Below are 9586 nucleotides of genomic sequence, written 5' to 3'. Positions count from 1 at the left end.
CTAACCACGTCAAGAGTATTATTACATTGAATAACGGAAAAAAAACTTTGACGCCGCACCGTCTACGACAGCTATTGAATGAGTATATCTAACGGATGACTAAATCAATTTTATGGATTTTGTATAAATAAATTAATCACAGGATAATTTTTACTTGGGTTTAATTAACGACAGTAATTTAAAGTGGAAATAATATATTATCACTACAGCAAACACACAGAAAATTATATGCTCCCTTAAACAAATTCTCTACTTTTTTAATTTGAATCAACTCAAAATAATTTACAATCTTAAATCGAGTACGGTATCATAGCCTGGGGAGGGGCAAACACTGCCGCTTTTATTATTTTTTCATCAAGAATTATAAGTCTGAAAGAAATATGTAGATTGATAAAATTTCAGCGAAAATTCGCCGACGGGAATTAAACCCGCAGCATCCCGGTTGACTGCCAGTCAGGTGGTCTAATATATATACTAACAGACTATACAAATAATATTATACTAACAGACCGAAAGATTTACTCATAATAGACCCGATATTGTTTACATGACAAAATAAAAATATCATTGGTGTCGCTATTCCTGTAATATTCAAAAATCTGTTTCTGAAAAAATAAGAAAATACACAGATTTAGGAAATGAAATTAAAAGAATTCTCAGACTATAAAAATATTACCAATTGTTATTTCGGCTACTGGCATTATACCTAGCTCTCTCATTAAAAATTTAGGCGTATTAGATCTGTCAAAGAATTAAATATAAAATGCAAAAATCAGTCATTTTAAATACATGCAGGATTACGAAAGATTTTTTATATATTTATATTGAGGGATCATTAGGATTTATAGGTCCTGTTAGGAGTTCTACCGAGTCGAACATTTGATCACTGGTGGGTTGATATGTATTGTTCTTGTATAAATAATATATAGTTTTGTATTTATTATGCTTATATAGTCAACTTGCATAATGTGAATTGACTAGATTATCATTTGTGGAAATGTGTGTGGAAGGGTTTAGTCCCCTGTGGGGAAAATTTAAGAAAATTAAACCCTGAAAATTTAACCCGGACATAAAGTCGGAAAAAAATGATCAACACAGGAGATCCTTGTAAGACAGACACATTATATCACCCATGTAATTAATAAAGATAAAACTAATAAAAATTAAACAACATTCTTTCACAAAAAGGTATTACTTTATCATACTTTATCTATTAAATCGATTAAAATGCCGCAAACCTTTCACTGAACCTATCGAACTGCTTTTATTCGACTTATTTCCAAGTGACACACCGGTGAGTATTTTTTCTTCGTTTTCTACGAAATGCTTTTAACGTCCTGGCACAAATCGATTAAAGTCAAGTAGAAGAGAAAAACGTAAACGTAGTTTACCCACAACCAACTTTCCACGTTTAGGATGACAATAAAAAGGCTCACCATTATTATTTTGGTTTTACACATTTCCATTTATAACGTTACCTGTGAATTGTTTCTCTTACATAAGTCACAACTCTTACCAACGGCATAGAGCCAGTGAGACTATGGTATCCCCAGTCGGGATTTTTTAGAAACATTTCAATTCTAAATTGTTGTCTAGCACCAGGGCGATGCTGGGAGAATCTTCCGTTCTGGAACGTGTCGTAAATATACAACATATAAGTTTTAATTAATAAATTGTAAATCATCCCAAATTTATCACATATAAAATACTTGCGCATTTATAGCCACAGTTAGTTAAAAAATTACACATTTACAAAATATTATAAACATGTCAATTTTACATAACCGCCATTATAATTGAACTTCCTGTGAAAAACAGTAATAACCTGGAAGTCATACAGAAGAAAAAGTCAGGTATTAGAAAAAAATACTTGAAATAAACTGTTGTAAAAGAATTAAATATACTGAAAAATGTATTATTTATTAATTTTCGGGAAATTGACAGTTTAAATTTATTTCAGATTGTACATATATTATTGATTGTAAGGATTATATAGCCAAAATAAAACAAATTATGGATTTCATCCTTATGAGTTTACCTCTACTGAGACAGCATAATATGAATTATGATATGAGTATAAGTTTATATATATATATATATATATATATTTTTTTTTTTTAAATAAATAATATTTATATTTTTTTGCAGCTAAACTTATACTTTTTAGTGATTTTTTTTACTATTTTACATTTTATGCTTATACATATGTTAATGTCACATGTTTTTCCTTATGTATTAAAATAAATAAATAAATTACCATGAAACTTTCATCGGTCGTAAAAGCAAACGAATTTGTTAAAAATATAACTCAGAGTTTTTAGCTAGTACTATCTTATAAAAATCGCTATTTTTTGTGCAAAATTTATTTAATGTAAAAAAATACCACTTGCGAGAAATCTGTGATGAGACTGAAATATTCCGAACAAAATATTTTTTCGTTGTTGTGAACTGAGGTCATTTGTTAAAAAGTTGTGCGACTTTGTCCTCTTTGATAATTTGCCCTTGATAAAAAAATCTTTGCTACTATTTCATGTGAATAATTTTCTATGGTGGTTGTGAGGAATGAGAAATGTTTTTCAGCATACCACAATTTTAAAATTTACCACAATTTTATTTGTCCTTTTTTTTAAATTTCCAATAATAACATAGAATCAAACAAAAATTCAATTCTCAGTGACACCCAAATATCAGCTTTTTTCTGTATTACATTCTTCAAATTAATGAGTAAGATTTTCATTAAAAAAATCCAGAAATTAATACAAATAATTAATATCGTGAGAAACCCACATGATACGGTTCAAAAGATTTTTTTACTTGTAAATTCTTGTTGAAAAGATGGGTGACTTTATCATCTTTGAAAATTTATCGTTGACACATATAGTCACATATTTCATGAATTTTCTAGGTTAGGTAGCTTGATTGTACATAGATTAAATGGGGTGAGAAATAAAAAAAATGTACAAGCTTTACCTAGATGCTTACACCATCAATAATATTTTCGTGTACTCTCAAGAATTTCAGAATTCAAGTTAAGATATTTTCAGAAACAACTATTTCTTATTCATTTAACTTTGTTTTTATACCCATCAATGTAACTTATCTATGAAGTAAAAGATAAAATTAACAAAGCTAAACAAAACTTGAAACAAAGCAAGACACAGAACAAAAAAAAGGATAACGGCCACAACTTTTCTATCCACTGTTCTGGTAAGACTACAAATCCTGGGTAATTCGATTCCTACTTCTGAAAGTTGTCTTTTATTTTCTGCGTCTTGTTCAGTTTCAGTTTCTACCTAGAAAAATTAATTTAATATCTTTAATTCTAAACATGAACTATGAAATCAAAAAATTTGACGTTTAAGAACTAGGTCCCAATGGTTGGGACACTGTCCCGGTAAGACAAAAAAAGCCAGTTCGATTCCTAGTTGTGACTGTTATCTTTTTTTGTGTGTCTTGTTTTACAACATGTTTCGTTTAGATTTTTTATTATTGTCTTCTTCGTTAATGATATTAGATATTTTCCTATGAAATTGCTTTTGTTGTCATACTTATTTCACAAAATTAACACGCTTAACCTGGGTACAGATTTTAATTATTTTTTACATTCAGAGGTTTGCGCTTAAGCTACTATTTCAGCTTTTTGAGATGCCTTTACATGAGTCGAATGTGTACAGGGGATAGAGAAACTCCACCGGTGCGAACGGATTATGTTTTCAATTAAAGAACGAACCAGATTAGTTCCGCTACTGAAAGGAATATAAGCTCAAGGTGTGGATTCTCTTTAAAACTGGAACAGTTTTAATCATTCAGCAGTGTTGGATTTATTTTAAATAATGGCATTAGAGCCTAGGAATACCCAGTGAATAAATTAGATATGAATAATTGTCGAATTCAATTAGGAGAAACGAGGCTCATCCTGATTTTGAAGGATCTGGATTAAGTAAATGTATTCTACATACCGTATTGAAACGTTATTTTCTAGAGAGATCTTTTGGTTACCATTAATAAAATCTTAGTAGCTCCATTCAATTCTATACAAATTACGAACGTTTTTTGGCCCGACTTAATCTTAATTTCAATACAAAACAGTAATTTAAGTCACAACTTCAGGGTAAACGTAAAGTTGGTTAAAATCTAAGCGTTCATTTGAGCTTTAATCGAATTATTTTTAAAAAAGTACTTTTTGCAAGTTACACTTTGAAATATTAAGAATGATTATTTGATTTCGTCCGCATAAAATAAAGAGTTTTGTCCAGTGAAAAATCAATTCATTCAAGAAAGGCTAACAATACTATGTTGTATCCATCAATCAATATTGTATTTGTAAGCATGTCTTGAGAGAGTTGAGATTTTCTTTAAATATTTAAATTAACGCCATCTATAAACGCGTTGATTATCAAGTATGTTACGTATACTCCAAAAAGTTTTATAATTTTTTTTTAATGATAAACTAACGTTTATAAGACAAGGTTTTATGCATAGCATAAAGGATAACAAATAATTATAAGCAATAATTAGTCATCCGAAATACTAATACAAATTGAAAACATCTCCCGAGTAAAAATAAATGCCGCCAACGGGAATTGAACCCGTGCCTTCTGATGTCCGGTCAGCTGCTCTGAAACCACTGAGCTATGTCGGCTTATTTCCAACCCGCCAAATGATTCAATATGTACTAGTACCTCAATCAACAATTACAGCTTATTATATTTTTTCACCTGTAAACAACCAACTTTATTTTTGCAGGAAAGGCTTTGTTAATGCTAAATTTCTCACTAGATGGCGTCGAGACATATGATATCTTCATTTATTGGTGAAATATTTTTTGACTTGTCAAATATTATAAATTTTTTTAATGATCAACTAATATTGCTTATAATTATTTGTTAAAAAGTTTTATGTTTATTAAATATTTTTTGTATCATGGTGTGCGATATGATACTTTGTACTCAGGCACATTCAAATAATAACCTTTTCTGCAATTTTATTAATAAACCGCTCACTTAAGGCGACACAATACCCTGATAACGGGGATTTGCCCCGACGCTCACATTTTAATTATTTCTGATGAGCTTATTACTAAAATCTTAAATGTTTCTCGAGGGATTCGAAGGGATGCAAGTTATTTATATTTAAGATGAATAAAAACAGGACCTTACCATTAAATATATTATGTAAAACGATAAGTACATTATATTAAATGTAAAATGTTGTAAGATAAGCGGCAAGTACCAGATTTTATTTTTCTAGACGATGAATTAGTAACTTCCCGACGAATCCCTCAAAAAAGATTAGAGATTTTATTAATGTATTCATACGAATTAATTAAAATAAAAACACGCGCGAAAATTCAATTTCTGGCCAGATACACAAAAATCAACCGCCAGAACTTCAAAACTCTGGATTATGCGTAGTATATTTGTGTGCGCGTTGACAAGGAGTTACTACGTATTGATTCAGACGCCGTCAAAGTTCCGGCCTGTAAGGTTGTGTGTCGCCCGGCCCGTCGCTTCGGTCATTTCTTTTACGTATTTTTTTATTTAATCAAACTATTACTTTGAAATCTATTAGTGAAATTTTCTGTTTTTTATAATTTAACTTCTTCCTCAAGTGAGTATATGTTTCACCAATATAAAAGAATACATTATATTTTTTTCAATTGTTTATTCTTAAAATGTGTACAGTGGTTATGTTTCAGATAAATTTGGACATTGTTAAAAAAATATGAAAACAGTTTATTTAGTAGAAGTTTTTTAATTCTTAAGTTTCTTTATTTTAATAGTTAAATATTACCTTAAATATTTTTTTTCGTAAAAAGTATTTCAAATATAATAATTATAAACAGTGTAGTTTCTTTTTACATATAAATTATATTATTTGGCTTTCAGTCACACCAATTTTTGGGCACGGAAAAATTGGAACTGATTGTGAAGAACTCAGACATGCTATAAATACCTAATATAATATTTTAACAAAAATTAAATGCGTAAATGTGTAGGCACTTGAGAAAAAAGATGACACTAAAGTATTGTCGTTATGTTATTATGTATCATTTCTAGCCCAAGTAGACTTTTTTACTATTAATCCGTTTTTTACGACACTTGGCGAGCTGGCTGGCAATCAGCGGCACAGAATGTTATAGAGTGGCCCCTTCACTAGAATCGTTTTCCTTTATTTACGCCCTACTGGGCTTTTACATAAATTTCTAATTATACAGTCATCTTAGTTGTAACAATGGTATATCTAATAAATTATGGTAAAATAAAAGGAGTTTTTTACTAAGGAGTGGTATTCTCTTATATTTCAATTAAGTGTTTGTGAAGAGTTCGTTTCATTACTAATACTCCAGGGCAATTAACGATTCGCGATCGTAATTATTCCGGTAGTCCCAATTTTTTTATATATTTTATAAACTGGTCCCCTGATGTAAAATATGAATTTCCGACCTTGGCACACCTGTGCTCGCGCCGCCATTTTGAAAAAAACCGGCCGAAATCGCTCCAAAATCTAGTTTTTCCAAAATATCTCATTCCCAATGCAAATTTCGGCCAAATTAGCTAGACAATTAAAGTAGAAAATAAAATTACTTACAACTTTTGAGAAAACAATTTTCTTCAATCTCTAATAGGTACCGAGGTAGAAAGTCATAAAGGTGCGTATATTTTTGAAAAAAACAAGTTTTTTGCGCGACTAGCTTTGGTTTTTTGTAAATATCTCGTTTCCAGTACAATTTTGTGAAAAAAATTATTGATACTAATTTTGTAGAAAATAAAATTTCATAAAATAAATAGGTATTTAATTTATGTGTTTTAACTCTAATACGTATCCAAGCTCTAATCCACCAAAACCAGTTAAATTACCCAACAACAAATTTTTGAAATTCGAAAGTTTTTTTTCCATAAAACAAAAACTCTACATCGAAAGTTTTTCTCCATACAGAAAATTAGACATATGTCACCTATAAAGTACCTAAAGTCATTCGAATATTAAAAAGAGTCATTAATCTTTTAAGTTTAGATTGTTAGATCATTTGTTGTAGATAGAATTGTGCAATTATCTCCCCAAGTTACTGCACTTACTTACGTTGAAATGATTTTCAAATTTAAGGTAAAATTGAACCAATTTATAATAAATCTCTTGGCTAATATATACTTACGTTTCAGTTAAATATGGGAAAACAGAAGACAAAAGGAGTTTTATCCCGAACAAAATTACGGCACCAAGGAAAATGTTTAGCGGAATGGAGAAGGTACTACTTAAATACACACATAAAAGTAGATCTTTGGGATACATTTTTTACAGAACATAATTGTACAATGTCAGCTTAAATAATTTTATATATGTAGATATATACATATATACGCAGTCGATAAACTTCTGAGCATATTGAATTTGGAGTATAAGAAGTAAATTAATTTTGATTTCCGGTGACATATTTTTATTTTTACCGAAATGCAGTTTTTACACCAAATAAGCTCAGGAATCGTTGGTGAAAGTTTGTCGGGCATGTCTTAATACATCTCTAAATAATTAGGGAATAGAGACAGTTTAAATAATTAACAAGTATTTCTCATTTTAGGAAAAATTCCGCAAGACTTCATCCAGATAATATTGCAAATAATAAAGAAAATACGAGTATTGTGTTAAACGCTATACCGACACTCAACATGGTAATTTTTTCACAATTTCTGTAAATATAAAGTAAATAATATTAATTTTATATGATTAAATAAGCGCTCTAAAAAAATTAACAAAAACTGACATTATTTTTCAGCACGGACCAGAGATGAATGAACCTGAAAAGTTTTCACTATTTGCTGGCTCTAGTTCTTATGACACTAACGTGCATGCCGTTTCCAGCCCAAACCTTAAAGTAAGAACACTTTATTTTAAAACAAGACTAGCTCAGTTTGTAGAAACCAGCCACCGCAGATTTACCTTGAAGGCAGCCATTTGTTTGTTTTGCCAAATATAATATAATGACCGTACATATTTACATGCAAAGCTTCCAACAAATAGTCTTCTTACAGGATGTACAAGAGACTACACCAGATACAAACGCCTGGGATTCCTCAACTTTCGGGCTTAGCACTCATGATATTGAAGTTGATTCCTTCCCAATTTCATACGAGGTATGTAAAAGCAATATAAAGAGAAACATAGTTGAATAGAAAATTCTATTTTATATGTTTGAATGATGAATCATTTTACGCTGAAGAAGTAATGTGAAAATATACTTTTTTTTCTTTTAGGTGGAAGTTTGTCAACCGTTCAAGACTGAGATGTTGATTGAAGGCCGTAGATTGGTTAACGTTGATATGTTTCTAAAAAAACTCAAAATATTTAGTCAACATTGCGAAAATTTTGGATGTAGTCTAAGAAATTTGGAAATAGTAAGCGAAAAAAGAACTGGTCTTATTTCTAAATTTACAATAAAATGCAATTTTTGCAATTATCAAAGCTTTCTTTCGACCGATGATGATTGTGCATCTTTGGATCTTAATAGATGTGCGGTGTCTGGGATTATGGCAATTGGTGGGGGACAGTACCAGTTGGAGGAGTTTTTAGCAGCAGTAGACATACCAACAATGTCTCCAAAACTGTATACGAAAATACATTCAGAAGTATCTGAAAAATGGCAGGAAACTTCTATCGATTGTATGGCATTGGCAGCTGCTGAAGAAAGGGATGCAGCATTAAAAGAAGGAAGAGTCAACAAAAATGGAACCGCCATGATTGACGTGATTGCAGATGGATCCTGGGGTAAGAGATCATACCGAACAAACTATTCCTCTTTGTCAGGAGCAGCGGCAATTATTGGAAAGAAGTTTGGAAAGGTATTGTTTATGTCAGTTCGTAACAAATATTGTTGTATTTGCGCTCGAGCAGAAAAAAAAGCCACTGAACCTAAAGGACATGTATGTTTTAAAAATTACACCGGCTCTTCAAGCGGCATGGAGTCAGATATTCTTCTCGAGGGTTTTAGGGAATCGATTAAAGAATACAACTTAATTTATGCTCGGCTAGTATCAGATGGAGACTCCAGCACGTATTCCAAAATATTGCAGGCCCGACCTTACTTGGACAATACAGTGGAAAAGATCGAATGCAGAAATCACGTGTTACGTAACTTTTGTACAAAACTACGCTCTCTTGTCACTGACACAAAATATCCCAAGAATTTGAGAAAATTATTGAGCATTAGTAATATTATGTCTCTCCGTAAGGCTGTTACCTGTTCAATCAAATACAATAAAATTTCTAACATTCCCTTGTCGAAAAAAATCGAAAATTTGCATAAAGACATTATAAATTCACCCTATCACGTTTTCGGAAACCATGACAAGTGTAGAAATTATTTTTGTTCTGCGGAAAAGACGGGTGACTCCAGTTTATTGAAGATGCTTAAAGGAAGCCCGCTGTGGCTAAGAATCGTTTTGATAACATCTGCTGTCGGTGCACATGCACGCAGTCTCATACACGATGTGGATAGCAATGTCGTTGAACGATTTAATGGCATAATCGCCAAGTTCATAGGTGGAAAGAGGATAAATTTTGCAATGAGGCAGTCCTATGAGGCACGATG

At 31.0% G+C, this 9586-nt stretch overlaps 1 long non-coding RNA gene across 1 annotated transcript; it reads left to right on the top strand.

The window, feature by feature from the left end:
- Positions 1 to 7051: 7051 nt before the first annotated feature.
- On the top strand, positions 7052 to 8630 carry LOC149412107 (uncharacterized). Its single transcript, XR_016304702.1, has 4 exons — positions 7052 to 7249; positions 7580 to 7670; positions 7775 to 8132; positions 8253 to 8630. It is a non-coding gene; the product is annotated as an uncharacterized LOC149412107 (long non-coding RNA).
- The last annotated feature ends 956 nt before the right edge of the window (positions 8631 to 9586 follow it).

Source organism: Hesperophylax consimilis, chromosome 24 (genome assembly GCF_061612785.1).
Source record: "Hesperophylax consimilis isolate HC1 chromosome 24, BYU_Hcon_1.0, whole genome shotgun sequence".
NCBI classification, from domain to species: Eukaryota; Metazoa; Arthropoda; class Insecta; order Trichoptera; family Limnephilidae; genus Hesperophylax; species Hesperophylax consimilis.
Note: the sequence above shows the minus strand (reverse complement) of the source record. Positions and strands in the feature narration are given on the sequence as shown.